The 17,281-nt window shown below is 42.1% G+C and overlaps 1 long non-coding RNA gene across 1 annotated transcript; it reads right to left on the bottom strand.

Moving 5' to 3' along the window:
* Positions 1 to 300: 300 nt before the first annotated feature.
* LOC135230827 (uncharacterized) lies at positions 301 to 6,437 on the bottom strand. The gene is made up of 3 exons (XR_010321595.1): positions 5,747 to 6,437; positions 3,601 to 5,412; positions 301 to 2,987 (listed from the first exon to the last, which is right to left on the bottom strand). It is a non-coding gene; the product is annotated as an uncharacterized LOC135230827 (long non-coding RNA).
* Positions 6,438 to 17,281: the final 10,844 nt, after the last annotated feature.

A 17,281-nucleotide genomic window follows, 5' to 3' on the forward strand; every position in this document is an offset into this window, starting at 1 on the left:
GCATTGGTGTATGTTTTACTGTGTATATTCTCAACAACTAAATAAATAAAATTTAGGAAGAAAAAAAAGAAGGTAATTCATAGTATACACACCAAACAAAACCAAAGCCATTGTCCTTGAGTCAATTCCAACTCACAGCAATCCTATACAATAGGGTAGAACTGCCCCCATGAGGTATCCAAGGAGCAGCTGGTGGATTCAAACTGCTGACATTTTGGTTAGCAGCCAAGCTCTTAACCACTGTGCCATCAGGGCTCCATAAAAAAAAAAAAAAAAAAAAAAAACCATAGTACACACAAAACAGGGACAAATTAAACTTATTGCACCAGGCTGCCATTTTTGTGCCATCAGTGTTTTCTGCAAATTACAAATAAATAGACACTTCATTTCATGCCCAGCATCATGCTTGTTAGAATGTTTCACGAGCATGAATCCAGTTGCTTTCTGTGTGAACGGAACAAATTGGCATTTCTTAAAAAAAAAAAAAAACTCACACCACAGACTTGCCAGATCCCAACCTGCCCTTGCCCAGTGGTCCAGCCTGGTGGGAATACATTGCTCCTTGTTGTCACCAACCTGGCTCTCTGAAGAATATTTGACACGGCAGTATCAAGCGGCGGCACAGCTGTGGGACCCTGAGGCTGAGCAATCTCAAGCTGACCAGTGTGGCCAAGAACTTTGGCCTGTTGCGAGGCAGCCTTCAAGCAAAGAGCCACAGGCAGAGAGGAGCTGACAAGGTAGTGCCTGTGGGGGTCCCTGCACATGACTCAGCATGAGCACACCCTACCTCTCAGCCACATCTGACCCTGTTGAAAAGAGTGACATCCGCTGAAAGTTCCTTTTGCAAGCAGGACCAAAATACTTATACAATATGGATTTACTTAAATAACAACAATGTGCCAAGCACTGTAGAAGTATACAGATGATCCGGTTTCTGACCAACAGCCTGCAGATGCAGGGCAGACAGACAAACACACCAAGTGGAAAGCAGAAACTCAGAGTCTTGGTAGGTTCAGTGCCATAGCATTGTGGAGGAAGTCACGGAAGATGCAGAGAGCAAAGGAACTATGGTAGGAGTAAGCAGATTTTTTTCTGTAAAGGACAAGATAGTAAATATTTTAGGCTGTGCGGACCACATGGTCTTTGTCCCAACCACTCAAATCTGATATTGTAGTGTGAAGGCATCCACAGCATGAGCACAGCTGTGTGCCAATAAAACTTGATTGGTATATTATTTATATACGGTTGCAGTCTATTTTCAGGCAATTTTAAAGGTAAATTATTATTACTAGCCTTCTCTCTCTCTCTCTTAATAGTACTGGAATGATATTTTTACAATAATCATGTTTCTCCTTTTTGAAAATAATTATGGAAGAGATACATAATGACTATAAAGTATTTAGAAAATAGAGGTAAGCAAAAAGAAAAAGTAAAATTACTGGGCTACTCTCAACCTTGCCTTTTCCTTTTCCCTGTCCACAAACATCTCTCACTGCCCCCACTGAAATCCACTGAAATGGATCAAGCTCAATTGGCAGGCGGGAAGAGGAAGGGCGAGCCTGGAGGTTAGCCACAGCGTCTACCTTCCGGGACCATTCACTTCCTACTGGTCCACTGTGTAAGCTGAACTTCACCGATGGGACCAGCACGTGTCCCTGATGTAGGAGAGCTCAGGGTCTCTGCTGTAGCCCAGGATAACTGCATATCCAGTATAACATTTGTGCCTGCCGTGGTAATCCCAGTGACCCATGGGAATGAAGTCTCCAAATGATATGAGTTTCTGTTGAGTGTGGAGTTGCCTTCTGAAAGTAGAACCTACTTAGTTGGTCTCATCTTATTGGTTCAACAAGTACTTGTTAAGCACCTGTTACGTGCCAGGCACTGTTCTGGGTACTGATGAACAAGAAAGACCTATGAAGCTTTCATTCTTTTAGGGGAGATTAATTACAAGGAAATAAATAACATAAAAACAATCATTGTAATTTTGGATGGTACTGGATGCTAGGAAGCAATTAGTAAAATGGGAAATATTTGGCAGCAGGGGTTGGCGGTGGAGGGGACACTTATCCATTGAGTGGTCAGAGAAACCTTTGAGGAGGCAATGTTTCTGCTGAGACCTGAGTTATGAGAACATGCGACCATCTGGGGACAGAGTATTTCAGGCAGGACAAAGAGCAAATGCAAACCTCCTGAGGTGGGACCAAGTTTGGCGAGACCAAGGAACAGACAGAAGCCTTGTGGGACTGCAGCACATGGGATCAGGACATGAATGATAGAAGACGGATTCAGAGAGGGAGCGGGGTTTTGTAGGTTGTGGTAAAAAGTCTGGATCTTCTTCAAGAGCAGTGGGAAGCCAAGACAGGAAAGCTATATAACCTATTTTCAAGACTTTGTTCCTGCTCTGTATTATAGGTGACAAGAGGGGAGACATGAGATTAACCAGGCAAAAGCTACGGGAGAGAGAGGTGATGCTAGTAATGGCGAGGCTGGCTCCAATGTCAAGGAAGAAAAGCCGGTGGATTTTGAAGTACAGCTGGCAGGCCCTGCTGACAGAGTGGAAGTAGAGTGTGAGCGAAGAAGGCCTAGGAGTCCCCTCTCAGCACTATTCAGTGGTAGTGCTGTTGACTGATATGGAGACACTGGAGAGAAAGTGGTTGAGGAGGGCTATGGCAGAGAGGAAGAAAGAACTCTGAACATGATAAGTTAGAGGTACCTGTTAGCACTCTAAGATGTTGAGTAAGCTGTTGGATGCGCATCAAGAGCTTAAGCAAGAGACCCTTTAACAAACACTGCATGGAGTCCCACATTATGCCAGGCCCAGGCTTCCTTCCTGTACAGTTCTGTCGCCTGGGTTCTTCTATCCTTCCATCTAAGGTCTGGGTGCAGAGCCTGGGTGGGAAAGCACTTGCCTGCTTTGTCTTTCTCTTCTATGCAGTCTTCACAACATTCAGCCACATCTAACGAGTCCTCGGCAGGATCAAATGTATCTGCAGGTATACAGGGAAGGAGTGATTTAGGAACTGTCTGCTGAGGCTTGTGGACCCCCAAATCTCACTAGTAGGCCCAGACTCTTGGTCAATAGGATGTCAGCAGAATTTCAGAAGAGTTGCTTCACTGCATTTTCCAAATAAGCAGAGTTTAGTGGTCTTTTATGGTCTGTGTATGAGTGCATATGTTTTTAATAAACTTTCTGAAGTTGCAAAAGCACCCAATTAGAGTTGTAGAAATAAGAATTTACCCTCTGCATAAACAACTCTTTTCCTCAACTCTGATCTGAGGTTGCTTATGGGAAATTCTTTGAGCTTGTCACTCCAGGGATCCCCACTGCTTTGATTTTAAGAGGCAGCCTGGGCTGGAGATGTGAGAGTTAGGGGTGGGGGTGGTAGTAGGGAAGGAGCAGAGAGGCCTCTGTGATGTCATATTATGATATGTGCAGTGCACTTCCTCTGAGGACCCATGCTTCCCATAAAGTTTGGAGGCGAAGACGGTGGTGATGTAGATTCGGTGTTGATTAGGTGGACCCCGCAGACTGCATACTGGTGGGAGAGCGGGCAGGGGCTTCCTGTATTAGGCCTGCAGATAAGAAGGAAGTTGGTGTACCTGAGATCAGCTTCTTCCCTCCAGGCAGACTGGCCCTTTCTCCACATTTGCCTCAGGTACTGGGGTTTATGGGCCATGTCTTAGTCACCTAGTGCTGCTGTAACAGAAATACCACAAGGGGGTAGCTTTAATAAACAGGAATTTATTTTCTCACAGTTTAGGAGGCTGGAAGTCCAAATTTAGGGTGCCAGCACTAGACAAGCTCTGGGGGAATGTCCTTGGTCCTTGGTTCCTTGGCTATCTTCATCTGGTGCGAATTTATCTTCCCTCATCTCTGCTTTCTCACACCTTTGCTTGCTCAACCTTCTCTTTTTATATCTCAAAAGAGATTGACTTAAGACACACCCTACACTAATACAGCTTCATTAACATAACAAAGAAAATCCATTCCCACACACATATTTTTGAGGACACCATTAAATCCGTAACAGGCTACATGGCAGAAAGTCCACAACGGCTGCACCAATGGAAACCAGAGAACAGGCCATTTCCTGGAAGTGAGCCCTGTACAGCTTAACAAGGGGTGATGGGGAGGAGGATGGGGGGTTATTTATGAGACCAGGGCCATAAATGACATGTGACTCCCTGCTCTATAAAGACATTATAAATCATAAAATTCAAAGAACTCCTGAGCTGAAAAGGATTGTAGAAATTATGCTGTGCAATGTCCTCATTTTTACCAATAAAGAAGACCCAGAAAGGTGAGATACTCCCAGAATAGTAATGAAGGCAGAACTAGAACTAGATATCTAATTCTTTAGTCCTTGTCTGAGAACACAGAGCCCTTTTTCTCCCTCCTGGAGAGGACTCTTCTGAGCCTTCTGGGGTAGGGATTCTCAAATTTACTCAGCTCATGGCACCAGAGGAGGAATAATGTTTGTATGGCCCCCTGTGATAAAGGCTGTTCTTGGTAGGAGGCAACCCATTTGGGGAAACCTGCCACCCCAGGCCATGGTAGGCTTCAGCACACCTATAGCTCCTGTGACTCAGCACACTCCCTGGGGAGACTTGCACTTCCATGTGTATGTTCTGGACTATAAATTCTGGTTTCTAAGAATCTACTCTTGATTGAGGAGGCTGAAGAGGACTGTCTTAGTCATCTAGTACTGCCATAAAAGAAATAACACAAGTGGATGGCTTTAACAAAGAGAAGTTTATTTTCTTACAGTAAAGTAGGCTAGAAGTCCAAATTCAGGGTGTCAGCTCCAGGGGAAGCCTCTCTGTCTGTTGGCTCTGGATGAAGTTCTTTCTCATCAATATTCCCCTGGACTAGGAGCTTCCCTTCACAGGAACCCTGGGTCTAAAGGACACACTCTGTTCCCGATGCTGCTTTCTTGGTGGTATGAAGTCCCCAACTCTCTGCTTGCTTCCCTTTCTTTTTATATCTTGAGAGATAAAAGGTGGTACAGGCCATACCCCAGGGAAAATCCTTTTACATTGAATCAGAAATGTGGCTTGAACAAGGGTGTTACATCCCACCTTAATCATTTTTAACCACAGGCAGAGATTATGATTTATAATACATAGAAAAATCACAAAATGGAGGACAACCACACATGGCCTAACCAAGTTGACACATATTTTTTGGGTGACACAATTCAATCCATGACATTCCACCCTTTGGCCCCCCCAAAATCACATCCTTGCAACATGCAAAACATATTCACCCCATCATATCATAGCAAAAGTCTTAACTCCAAGTCCCAAATCCAAAAATTCCTCTTCATCTGTGAAGTCTAGAACACAAGTGCTTCCAAAGGTACAATGGCAGAACAGGCACAAGACACACATTTCCATTACAAATTGGAGAAACTGAAGGGAAAGAAGGCATAACAGGCACCAAACAAGTCAGCAGAACACATTACTTTAACCCTCAAAGTTTTTAAAATAATTCCCTGTTCTCTGACACAATTTACACAATGACCCTGCCCTCCAGACTCTAGGTATTGGCAAACTCTCTGGATTCTGAGCGGAGGCCCCTCCACCCTGGGCTTCAGCTCCGCCTTCCAGGTCCACTAGGACAGTAACTGTGCTCCCTTGGCTTTAGATACACCATTCTCCTCTTCCGTCTGAGTGGCAACTCCACCCTTAGAAACACCAGAGGCCACAGCTCCACCCTTGTAAACCCCTGAGGTCATGGCCATACCTTTTGAGACTGAGGCAGCCTGGCTTCTTGTGGTCTCTGTCTCTTCAGCTTCTGCTTCCCAGTTTCTTGGTCTCTTGGCTCCTCAGGCCTCACAACTGCATCTGCTCTGCTGGGGCAACTGTTCCAAAGATCTATAGCTCCACGGAAAAGTACCTAGAGGCAACCCACTCCACCAGGAAGCCTCCTGCACGCAGGCACTCAGCTTTCTTGCTGCATGGGTCAGCAAGCCTAGCTCCACCAATAAGTGTCTGGAGGTACCCCACTCCACCAGGAAGCCTCCTGCACACAGGCGCTCAGCTTTCTCTCACTCCATGGGTCGGATCCAGCGCCATCTCTCACTGGTCTCCTGGTTCTGAGGCTGTTGGTTCTCAGTGGCTGCTGCTTCTCTGCTGCTGCAGGTTCTCTGTTGTGCTAGTCCACTGCCGCTGTCACTCCTCTAACCATTCACAGTTTCAAAACCACTTCCACATTTTAGGTATTTGCTAGAGCAGCACCCCACTCTCTCAGTACCAAATTCTTAGTCATCTAGTCATCTTAGTCATCTAGTGCTGCCATAACAGAAATACCACAGGTGGATGGCTTTAACAAAAAGTTTATTTTCTCACACTAAAGTAGGCTAGAAGTCCAAATTCAGGGTGTCAGCTCCAGGTGAAGGCTCTCGCTCTGTTGGCTCTGGATGAAGGTCTTTCTCATCAATCTTCCCCTGGACTCCGAGCTTCTCTGCACAGGAACCCCGGGTCTAAAGGACACACTCTGCTCCTGGTGCTGCTTTCTTGGTGATATGAGGTCCCCAACTCTTTGCTTGCTTCCCTTTCCTTTTACCTCTTGAGAGATAAAAGGTGGTGCAGGCCACACCCCAGGGAAAATCCTTTTACTTTGGATCAGAAATGTAGCCTGAAAAAGGGTGTTACATCCCACCCTAATCCTCTTTAATCACAGGAAGAGATTATGATTTATAATACATAAAAAAAATCACAAAATGGAGGACAACTACACATCGCCTAACCAAGCTGACAGTTTTGGGGGACACAATTTTATCCATGACAAGGACAAAACCCATTCATTCCACTGCAAAGCTCTTCTTATTACAGGAGATTAGTTCACATGTCCATTCTCAGATGAAAAAAAAGCAAACCACAAACAGTTCAAGTAGTTTCCTTAGGTCATACAGGATATTTGCTATGAGCTGGAGTATGTAAATTAGCAGAACTCACATCCCCAAGCCTGGAAAAACCATAGCCAGTACAATTAGAAATAAGATCAAGTATTAAAAAAACAGAAATTAAGGCTCAAAATACTCCCATTGTATTTGATGAGGACCTTGGCCATTCTCATTAGATACTCAACTGCTGAGTCATTAGTTCTGAAAGGTGGTCCCAGGAACAAGGCTTGGAACATACCTTTAAAGTTGGCTTAGTGTATTCTGAGGAACACTAATTAAGAGATGTTAAACACATAAAAGAAAACAAAACTGTTCTGTGTGCAACTATGTTTCGGAAACCTTTGGTAAAAAAAAAAAAAATAAGTAGATTATTTACTGCAAAAATCCTCAGAACCTTGAAAATACTAACAAAAAATACTAACATGCATTGGAACTCTCCAAAAATGAGATAGAGCAAAAAATAGTTTTCTGAATTTATTAAATTATAGGACACTCTTCATCAAGATTTAATTGATCAGGGTTTTTTCCAAAATGACTTTTTGGAGGGGGAAACGTCCTGATATGCCTTTTTGGAGTGATCAAATAGTGATGTTACTATTTAATAATGGAAGAGGGCAGGACTCAAAGAATGGCACATCAAGGACCTCTATAACTCCACTTCTTCAAAAAAGTAATGGAAACACTGAAAAAATGGTCAAAATCAAATATTTCAGAACTCTGGAAATTAACCAAATGCTTGCAACAGTATAAGTAGCATTTATTCAAAAGAATAAACAGATAAAAATTGCTGAACATCAGTAAGAACAACAAGGCCTGTTGCATTTTTAACTTAGCCTACTTTCATCCCCCTCTACCCAGCTTCACATTAGCCTTAATAACCAACAGCCTCACAAGCTTAGTAGTTGTGAAAAGCAGCTGCCTTCCAGCCACTGGAGCATACAGACAAGGTTTGAAACTTCTCAAAAAGTTTCATCCCCAAGGCACTGTCACTGTTTGATCTGTCTTGTAGACTCTTGGTAAGGCTTAATTCATAGAGCATTGCTGGTATTTGACTTAACTTGGCACTCAATCTTTGGGAAAAACCTATCCCCAATGGATTTGTCAAAAACAATCAGCAGCAATTGTTTAACATTGCAGGCGCCTGTGGTTACAATACCAGTTGGGGCAATCAAGAGCATGGTCAAAAATGTAAAAGGGATATTGGGGGAATGAGATGTCCACAGTGGGATTTGAAAAGCTCTGAAATATTCTTGGGGATCTAGAATAATGTGTGCATGTGCAGCACTGTGTACATGTTGCAGCCACTGTGTCAACCCATCTCATTGAAGGTCTTTCTCTTTTTCACTGACCCTCAACTTTACCAAGCATGTCCTTCTCCAGATCCTGGTCCTTCCTGATCACTGTCCATATGGGATCAAATTGATATCAGCAACTCAAAAGAGTAGACAGAAAACTTAGGGGGCAGTGAGTTTATGTTAATGGAGTAGAAACAAGTAAGAATTTTTGCACAACTTGAAGAATGTACTCAGAAGAGGCAGGGCCAAGGTGGCAGAGTAGTCATACACCTCCTATGGTCCCTCTTATAACAAAGACCTGAGAAAACAAGTGAATCAATTATACGTGACAATCTAGGAGCCCTGTACATCAAAGGCAAAGTTGAGGAATTGGACTGAGCAGCACAGGGAGGGAGAGATTGTTCAGAAGCAGAGAGGAGTTGCCAAACTGACCAGGCAGGAACCAGCACCCTGCAGGCTAGATTGGCTGGTGTGCACAGTGAGGCAAGCAGTGGTGCTTGGGATGCATTTTCCACATAGGGAGAGATTGTGTGATGGAGAGTCTGCTCAATTCTCCAGGACCAGTGAGAAAGGGTGCTCAATCAGCAAAAGATAAGTACATGTGTCTAACCTACTATGCAGATCAAAAAGCACCACCCCCCCGCCCAAGGAAGAATCTCTCCCATTTACCTGCCCCCTTCCTGCTCTGCACTGCGTCCAGGCTGGCTTCAGTGATTGCCACATCCCCTGGGCCAGAAGTAGGACCCATCGTGTGCTCTGATCCAACCTTCCCACTTTGGAGGGAGAACAAATTAACAAACAGGAAAAAATCATCTGCTAGCTTCCCTAAGCCAGGAACTCAGAGCAGACATAGCTCTGCTGCCTAGGCACAGGCATAAGGGGTCCACAAACTGAATGCCTTTCACTCCTGCATAGACCTGTGTGGGCCCATTTCAACAGTGAAAGTCCTCATTAGCAGAGCACAACAAGGTAGGAAGGCCAATTTTAATTGTATCAGCTATAAGATGGAGTGGCAGGCTCGTGATATTTGACACAGCTCTGGCCGTTAAGCAGGGTCCTCGCCTACCCAAATCAGGGGCCTGAGGACTGGTGGCTCCACCCACACCACCTAGCCACCTGTGACAGGCATCCGAGAATAAGTGGTGCCTCCCTGTCCTTACAGCCAACGACATTGGGTGCCCATAGTCTGGCTGCAAAACCCACCCCCCTACGCACTCTAGGGAACAGAGAAATGTTTCCTCCCAGACACTCAGGGGCACCTGTCAGCCCTCGGCCTTGCTTACCACATGATCCGCTACTGCAGCCAGATACCTGTGATTACTCCAATTGCCCCTACCCATCTAGGACTATAGGTGAGAGCCTGCACCACACACTTAGTGACGGAGTACCTAGACACCTAAGCTGAATCCATATAAGAAAAGTAAATTAACTCCTGGGCTCACATACCTAGTAACAGATCTAACCACCTGGTGACAGGACTTGAGAACTTCAAAGGCACCAATAATCAAACCAGCTCACACAAGGAGCCTATCTGGGCATATAAAACAAAAGAAAAAGCTAGGACACAGAAAGCAAATGTAAAATAAATAAATAACTTATTGATGGCTCAGAGTCAACAGTCCATATCAAAGCACATAAAGAGACAGACCACAATGGCTTCAGCAAGCCACCAAAACAAAGAATCAAGAAAACTTCTGCAGGAAGATGATTTCTTGCAATTACCGGAGGTAGAATTCAAAAGATTAATATACAGAGCTCTTCAAAAGAGCAGGAAGGAGCTCAGGCAAAATGCAGAAAAAGCCAAGGAACACACAGACAAAGCAATAGAGGAACTTAAGGAGGTTATGCAAGAACATAATGACAAATTTAACAGGCTGCAAGAATCCATAGAGAAACAGGAAACAGAAATCCAAAAGATTTACAATAAAATTTCAGAATTAGACAATTCAATAGAAAGTCATAGGAGTAGAATTGAGGCAATGTTTTTTTGTTTTTTTTAAGTCAGAATTAGTGAGATTGAAGATAAGGCACTTGACACCAACTTATTTGAGGAAAAGTCAGATAAAAGAATTTTAAAAAGTGAAGAAACACTAAGATTTATGTGGGAGTCTATCAAGCAGCCATCTAAGATGCATCAACTGGTCTCAACCCACCTGAAGCAAAGAAGAATGAAGAACATCAAAGACACAAGGAAATTATGAGCTCAAGAGACAGAAAGGGCCACATAAACCAGAAACTCCATCAGCCTGATACCAGAAGAACTAGATGATGCCCAGCTACCACCAATAACTGCCCTGACAAGGAACACAACAGAGAATCCCTGATGGAGCAGGAGAAAAATGGAATGCAGAACTCAATTTCTAGTAAAAAGACCAGTCTTAATGGTCTGACTGAGACTGGAATGGCCCCAGAGGACATGGCTCCTGGACTGTCTATTAGCCCAGAATGAAAACCATTCCTGAAGCCAAATTTTCAGGCAAAGGTTAGACTGGACTATGAGACATAAATTGATACTGGCGAGGAGTGTGCTTCTTAGCTCAAGTAGACACGTGAGACTACATGGACAACTCCTGTCCGGAGCTGAGGTGAGAAGGCAGAGGGGGACAAGAGCTGGTTGAATGGACACTGGAAATACAGGGTGGAGAGGAGGAGTGTGCTATCACACTGCAGGGAGAGCAACCAGCGTCATATAACAATGTGTGTGTATATTTTTGTATGAGAAACTGACTTGAATTGGAAATTTTCTCTTAAAGCACAATGAAAAAAGAAAAAAAAAAAAAAGCAGAACAAACTTGGAAGAGTCACATTTCCTGATTTCAAAACTCACTACAAAGCTGCAGTAAAGAGGACGATGTGGTTCTGGCATGAGGAACACTTCTAGATCAATGGAATAGAATTAAGAGTCCAGAAATAAACTGTTATGATCAATTGATTTTTGACAGTAATGCCTAGACAATAGAATGGAGTAAATAATTGTCTTTTCAACAAATGATGCTGAGGCAAGTGGATATCCACATATAAAAAATAAATTTGGATCCCTATCTCACATCATGTACAAAAGTTAACTCAAAATGGTCATAGACATAAATATAGAGCTAAATTATAAAATTCTTAGAAGAAAACATAGGAGTAAATATTTGTAATGTTAAATTAGGCAACAGTTTCTTAGGTATGACATCAAAAGCAGAAGCAATAAAAGAAATTATACATAAATTGGAGTTCATCAAAATTAAATTCTTTGTGCTACAATAGTACTATTAAGAAAGGAAAAAACCCACAGGATGGGGGGAAATCTTCAAACATCATATATCTGATAAGGGTTTTGTATTCAGAATATTTAAAGAATTCTTATAATTCAATAACAAAAGGACAAGAAACTCACTTAAAAATGGGCAAAAGATTAGACATTTCTCCACAGAAGATACACAAATGGCCAATAAACACAGTGTAAGAATTTAAAGGTCATTAGTCACCAAGGAAATATAAATCAAAACCACAGTGAGATATTACTTCATATCTACTAGGAAGGCTATAATAAAAGAGACAGACAATAATAAGTGTTTGCAAGAATGTGGAGCAATTAGAACCCTCATATGTCTCCAGTGAGAATGTAAAATGGTATGGCCACTTTGGAAAACAGTTTAACACTTCCTCAAATTGTTAATCATAGAGTTACTATATACCAGCATTTCTACTCCTGGATATATACCCAAGAGAAATGAAAACATACGCCCACAAAAAACTTGTATGTAAATGTTTGTAGCAGTATTATTTAAAAAGCCAAAAAATTAAAACATTTCATATGTCCTTCAACTGATAAATGGATAAACAAAATGGGGTATATCCATATGATAGAATATTAGTCAGCAATAAAAAGGAATAAAGTGCTGATATGTGCTACACCTTGGAAGAGCCTTTAAAGCATTAGGCTTAAATATAGAAGCAGTGACAAGAAGACCACATATTATATGATTCCATTTATATAAAATGTCTAGAGTAAGTAAATCGATAGAGGAAAGTAGGCTAGTGGTTGCCCACAGCTGAGAAGAGAATAGAAGGTAAGGATGGGGTGTAACTGATAATGGGTGTGAGGTGTCTTTTTCGGGTGGAAAAAATCTTCTAAAATTAGATTGTGGTGGTGGTTGCACAATTCTGTGACTATACTAAAAACCACTGAATTATACACTTTAAATGGGAATTTTGTGGAATGTGAATTATATTCAATAAAGCTGTTTTTAAAGATATGTAATGGAAGAGGTTCAAGTTAACCCAGATTTTTATTTTACCATGTGCACACATGCACTGTATCCTACTGTGGAAGTAAAAAAAAAAAAAAAAAACCTATTCTTTCTTTTGTTACTGTCTTTGAAAAATTAGCTAGTAAATCGTTTCTGAATTGGGGTACACAGAAAAATCACAATGCTTACGCTGCTTAGCAACACAGTATGAAATCACCCTGTACTTGCTGCGAGATTGTTGATTGCACAGTGAACCAGGAGCCCACCAGTAGAATCAGCAGATGAAATCCCACATCTTGCCCTGGTGGTTCTTTACACTGGCACTTTGTTTTTTCTCTTCTAGCAACCTAGTGCTCACTTTTTGAATTTTTATCTCAAGTACATAATAACTCTATTAATTCTCACTAAGTATTTCCAAGTGTACTTAAGCCCTGCTGGGTTTGCTTTAATGAAAAGAGTCAATTCATTTACAATTAGTCACATTTATTTGAAATAAGTGTTTTTCGCAAATCCTTTAAAATCTGACTGAAAGGAACCTTCCAGAGAAATGTCTGTATTAATACCCTCCTGAATAAGCAACCGATTCTAGTAATTCCTTTATTCTACATAACAGCAATGCTCATATGCACACCTTATGCAGTATTAATTTATATTTACTAACAAAGGTCACCACTGGGTTAACAAGGGCCAAATACTAACACACACACAAATCCATAACAGTAAAACGTTACCAGTTCCTAGCCAATGTACTGCAGTTGTGATGTCTGATCATAATGCAAAAAAATGTTGTGCTTCAAATAATTTGATATAAGATATCCTTGCCCTCCACAATCATTGCTTATAAAGCATCCAATACATTGGCACAAATTTTATTTCCTAGTCTTATTAATCCTTCATATATAATAATCCACTGAATTTTTGCAAAAGAGTACTGTGGTGGTTTTAAAATATAGCTGCAAAATTTTTGACACTGTTACTATTGAGAGGCAGGGCCTATGAATGTGGGTGGGCTTGTGATTCTTTTAACTAATTGACTCCCAAGGCTAGGTCATAAAAGGCCTTGTGCCTTCTACCTTGTCCTCTGATACACCTGTTCTTGGAGCTCTAAGCTGCCATACAAGAAGTATGATTACCTTGAGGCTTCCATGCTGGGAGGAACCCCAATCATCATGGTTGGACCACATATAAATGCTCTGATCTACAACCCCAGCTAAGCTCAGCCTTTGATTCGTTGCCAGCTCAAGTGCCAGACCTGTGGGGTGCCATTCTCATCTTCTAAACTGAGGCTGAAATTAGCCTCATCAGTAAGCGCAATCTCAAGTCATGAGTTTTTCAAAAACTCTGGCGTCTTCTTGGGCGCGTGGTTGCAATGGCTAATTTTGCAAGAGCTAACAAAGCTGATTTCATGTTCTAGCCACTGCTCAAGGCCAGAACATCTTGATTTTGTTCTATCCCAGTGCACTAATCAGAGTAATTCCTCTCAGTATTGTTCTGTGATATTTTTACAGTGATAACAAGACCCTTCTCCTCAGATAGGACCTTGATAGGACAAGTAGACAATGTGTCAAAAAGTGAAGCAAATACCTATGTTGGGAGAGGGAGACTGCTGGCTTGCTGCAATTGCTTTCTTGAAGCAATAACACCCATACACAACTTGCACTAGTTAGAGAATAAAGCTAAACTGCCGTAACAAAGATACCCAGAGCAGGTGGCTAACACAGCTTCAGGTCATAATCTAGGAGTCCAGTTTCCTTTTAGGAGCCCTTAGGTTTCTGACTTCGTTCACATAAAGTTGACTTACCACCAAGGTAACTCTTGGCCAGGGACAGAGTGAGGAGACAGCACTGTCCTTTTAAGGAACTAACTTAGATATAACCCCATGTCACTTCTGCTGACATCCTTTTGGCCAGAACTTCATCAAACTTCATCATACTCCATACTTCATTGCAAGAGAGGCTGAGGAATGTAACCTCTGTATTGGCAGCTATGAGTCCTGCTAATGCTTAGAGGATTCTATTAGCAAAACGAAGAGGGAGATGAATATTGAAGGACAATTTAGAGTTCCTATCTTGCTTTTCACACAGTAGGTGACCTGCATGGGAACCCCAAACTTTGAAGTCCCTGGAGCTGTCCTCAAACATAAAGAGATGGCTTTCACAATGGAATGAAGAAGGTGAAGTAAAAGATAGGAAAGGCTTAAAAAAACCTCGAAGGGATAGTCAAGGTTTTTTTGGTGAAACATCTCAGTGATACATACTCCTCTTGGATATATTTTTTCTAATATAAAAGCTTCATTTCTTACTAAAATATTGTAATTTTCACATAATCATGACCTTTTAAAAATTAACCCTACTTACATTAAACTCTTGTATTTTGCGTCTTAGACCAGAGATAGCTTTTTTTTTTTAATGGAAAGTTTGAACAAGCTCCATTCCAGAGTAGAGAAATAAAAATGCCCCTCATGTAACATATTTGGGGATTTCCTTGTATTTGGTTAATTCAGAAGTCACTGCATCATTATGGTCACTTGGGACACAAGGATGGGAGTGAGAGTCTGTGGGCCACGTTTTAGGAGCTGTCATTACAAGAATTCCAGAACACGAGATTTGTCAGTCCTGGAAACAACTGGGGCAGTATTTCAAACAATAAGTCTTGCTCTTTGGTTTAGGATATGGGAAAGTGGCATGAAGCACCGGGCACATACAGCTGTATAACATACAGGCTGACAATGTTACTGGAGCCCATGGGCTAATGTGGAAACAGCCATTTGTTTGCACTTGATTTATTTCCATTTCTGAGCTCCAGTTTCTGATTCTGTGAGATGAGGGTAATAGTAATTAGTAGGCATCTCAACCTCATAAATATCAGCTGGTTTTGCTCCCTACAGCAAAGCACACTTTTCTTCTCTGTAGTATGAAGACTCACTCTACATCTGAGGTTGCCAAATTGTATTCTGAACTCTGCCAGGTACTTTTGGTGTTGGTTGGGGTAGAAAGGCAGACCAGCTTCACTGGAAGCAGCTCTCCTCCTATCTGTTTTAGAATCTGAGATGTATGATTACATTTGAAAAATAAAGGACTTGAGTCTTTAAAAAAAAAAACTAGAGAGCTATGTACTGGGTTATACAGTGTCTTCCCTAAATCATGCCTACCCGGACTTCAGAATGTGACCTTATTTGGAAATAGGATATTTCCAGATGTAACTAGAAACGATGAGGTCTTACTGGACTAGACTAAAACCAAACTATTTCTGTCGAGTCAACTCCAACTCATAATGACCCTATAGGACAGAGTAGAACTGCCCCATGAAGTTTCCAAAGAGCAGCTGGTGGATTAGAACTGCTGACCTTTTGGTAAGCAAATGAAAGCTTAACCACTGGGCCACCATGGGTCCTAATTTCAGTGATTGTCTTTATAAGAAAGCCATGTACAGACACAGACACACACAAGAAAGACATCCGTGCAATGACCAAGGCAGAGATTAGAGTGGTACCCCTGCAAGCCTAGAATACCACGAATGACTGGCAACCACAAGAAACTGCAGAGGCAAGGAAGGATGTTCTCTTAGAGCTTTCTGAGAGAGCGTGGTCCTGCCAACACCTTGATTTCAGTCTTTTGGCCTCCAGAACTGTGAGAGAAAAAAATCTCTGTTCTTTACCCAGTTCGTGGTGATTCGTTATGGCAGCCATGGGAAACCAATATAACTGCCCTGCTAGAATAATCTTTAGGATCATCTCCACTTCCAAAATCATAAGATTCTGAGGGATTAGAGAGCTGATGTTGTGTCAACAGTTGGGATGTTCTTCTGGTAGAAAGAGGAGGATAAGCTGTGGAAGGAGGATGCAGTACTGGGGACTTGGCTGGGTGTTGTGGTTTGTGGATAGAAAGGGAATGTCCAGTAAATGACTCGTTTCACTTCAGAAATATTAATATGTTTGATTGGGGGTGCTATCCTCAGCCTACTGAGTATGTTAGGTAACATATGATATGTGTATGTATAATATTTCTGAAATCTGAGAAATTCTGAAGTCTATAGCACATTTGTCCCCAAGGGTTCTGGATAAAGGACCATGCACTTGTAATAATCCTTGAGCTGTCTTCAGGACTTGTTGTGAGGATCAAATCAGATGCTAGACATGAATGGCACTCTGGGAATTTTTAAGCATCATCTGCTGCAAAGGATGACCTTTCTCAGGCCTTTCCACGGTTGACATTTCAGCTATTGTAACAGCTGATGCCTTTTCTGGGTCTTGTGTTTAAATCTGTGACTTTTTACAGTCTACCCTTAACAGCATGCTGGAATCCAGGCAACAGCTGGATAACAATTGAGGCAGGGCTGTGTCTGTGGGTTGCCTTTCTTGCCTCCTAACTGTAATTGTATAATTTACCTGCAGCCAAGCCTACAAGTCTGACCTCCAGAGAGCCTATAGAAGTTAGAAGTATCTCATTAGAAGAGCCAAACTGAGAGGAGTTTTAATAAATACTTGGAAGCATATTTGTAGACTCTGTGAAATCTTAGCCTCACTCCCCCTGCCAGGCCAGTGTGAAGCTGGAGATCAGTAATCTGACACCCACTCAGTGTTTTTCTTTGTCCATTCTGCCCCAGGTCAGGGGAGGGGTGGAAAGAAAGAAAGGAGAAGGAGGAGACCTCAAGTCACCTGCCCCTGGGGCCTGTTGGAAGCCATTCACTTTATCCTTCAATGTAAATTAAAGGAACAGTTGGGAAGGGGAAGCCAAATGGAAGGCAGTGACACCCCCTGGACAGACCTTCCATCTCTACTTATTGTTCAGTGTTTACTGATTTGGGCTTATCAGCAGGGGAAGACCCCATATGTTTCTGT

The sequence above is a fragment of the Loxodonta africana genome, chromosome 3, assembly GCF_030014295.1.
Source record: "Loxodonta africana isolate mLoxAfr1 chromosome 3, mLoxAfr1.hap2, whole genome shotgun sequence".
NCBI lineage: Eukaryota > Metazoa > Chordata > Mammalia > Proboscidea > Elephantidae > Loxodonta > Loxodonta africana.